Here is a 2,286-nt window from a genome sequence, read left to right on the forward strand (position 1 = left end):
ATAATGTACAAGTGCGCCCAGCTAATACATTCTGTTCGCAACTAATACATTATGCTTGCATCATGATTGGCTTGATAATGTATTTACCTCGCGCTACAGACTCGCTTTTTGTGCATAAGCTTTTTAAAACCAAAGTTCAAAGCATCGATAACAGTAACTTGGTGATTGTGAATTCTCTTTTGGGTCATTCCATGAATGATCACCTGAAAACGATTGCGGTAAAATTTTAGAATGAAATTTTAATTGGTCTATAATTATTTCTTATATTTCAAGATTCACTGTATTTTGGGAATAATAAATTATTTTGTTCAAGTCAGAAAAAATTGTTGAGAACATGTGGACGTGCAAAACATGGCGATAGCATGTCATTTTTTAAATAGATTGAACACTAAAGTTACTTGTTTAACATTAAGTAGAGAGACACAGTGCGATCAAGGATGATTTAAATTTATTATGTATAATTATATTTTAGAGTTATAGTTGAAACAGGAGATAAAATAGTATGTTGCATCACAAGGGATGAAACACAGCGATTGCAACGAAGGCTGCATTCACATGAGTTGCGATCGTTGTGTGACATTCCTAGTAATGCATATTAATTTTCATAGCAAATCTATTGAAAATTCGAGTTCAGATACCTGTAGACCCTAGCTTTCTACCTACCTACCTGTGAAATAATTATAGACCAATTAAAATTGTTTTCTAAGATGTTACCGCAATCGATTTCAGGTTTCATTACGTATCTCGTACTTGGGACTCGAGTTTATCCCTGAAATTGTATATAATTTCCATAAATGTATATTATTATAATTCATAACGTGCATTGGTATTAAACCAGACGTAGTTTCATTGTGTCGTTAAAAAAAATGCGCATTAAAAAAAATGGTCCATAAACTGAATTCACTCATTTACAATGTTATTTTCATGATTTAAACTTTACACATACGGTTTACTGAGCAGCCTTGCCGTTTTTAACTTCTAAACTATGTACCTAACCTCAGTGTGTGTATGTGACGTGCGCCGAAGAAAGGGGGCTTAATTTAAAAAAATTAAAATCCAGGTTTTTACACCTTTCGAGAGTTTTTTATCTGCTCATTTTAATTAAACCATCGAGAAAAACAACTGAACGTTATTATAGTTGAGTGGTTATAGGTACCCGAGAAATCAGGCTTTTGCTCCAGAGCTCGCGATTCCGTGAAACACCTCCTACCACTGACCACAAATCTTCGCATCTCATCTATACCCTGTACGTGAGCCGCGTCTACGAACTATCTCTTTCCGTAAGAATGCAGTGGGAAGTGGAGAGGGAAAATTTCGTGGGACTTCCCTCTGTCCAAAAAGTCGCATCTACTGGCATCTATATATATATATATTTTAATGCTTTTTAATATTTGAAAATCTTTAAAAAACTGTGAAATTTTTGAATAAAAAATGTAATTTTTGGATTTTCCATTATTTTTTGTGCTGTCAAAATTTGAATTTTCGACTTTTCAAGAAGATTCAAAACTTTCCTATCTACTTCTCTATCTTCTCGTCGTTCAGCTCCTCGCCATCTACCTTCTTCGTTCTTCTAATCCCGTCATCTCTCTTTCGTGTATCGGACCCCTGAAATGAATCCTCAAAAAATTTCCTGGATTCGTCGCTCCCTATCTTCTCACTTATCCCCACCCTACGTTTCCTAAACCTATTAATTATCTTCCAAACGTCCCCTTCTGTCTTAACTCTTCTCAACTCCTTTTCTAGCCCTTTTTCTTTTTCCTGCACGCAAAGAAAGGTTCGGTTGCGGCAACCAGAAGTTGGGTTCTTCCAACCGAACTGTCGGGTTGCCTATGGACTGACCATACTCATGGGTTACTGTAACCGAACTGGTTCGGTTGTATCAAGTTTGGTCACTTTAACCGAACAGTTCGGTTGAAGTAACCAAACTGCTCACTTAAGATCAGTACCCACAGCCGAACTGTTCGGTTACACCAACCGAACTGATCGGTTACACCAAGCGAACTGTTCGCTTACACCAACCGAACTGTTTAGTTACACCAAACGAACTGTTCGGTTACAGTAACCTAACAGTTCGATTGCAGTAATTGAACAGTTTGGTTACTACAACCGAGCTGTTCGGTTACATCAGTTAATCCCTCCTGCCCTACATGCTATGGAAATTGATGGTAGTTTAAAGGAATAAAACAATAAATACTCAAAAAAATTATTATGGAAGTATATATAGTTTATTTCTAAGTCCTAATGGTACATTATGAACAATAATACACATGTTTACAGAATAAAATT

General features: G+C 36.1%; 1 protein-coding gene across 1 annotated transcript in view; it reads left to right on the top strand.

The window, feature by feature from the left end:
* Positions 1-2,286, top strand: part of LOC117170665 (neuronal acetylcholine receptor subunit alpha-7) — a 390,031-nt gene that overhangs the window by 189,223 nt on the left and 198,522 nt on the right. The window lies entirely within an intron of this gene.

This window comes from Belonocnema kinseyi, chromosome 4 (genome assembly GCF_010883055.1).
Source record: "Belonocnema kinseyi isolate 2016_QV_RU_SX_M_011 chromosome 4, B_treatae_v1, whole genome shotgun sequence".
NCBI classification, from domain to species: domain Eukaryota; kingdom Metazoa; phylum Arthropoda; class Insecta; order Hymenoptera; family Cynipidae; genus Belonocnema; species Belonocnema kinseyi.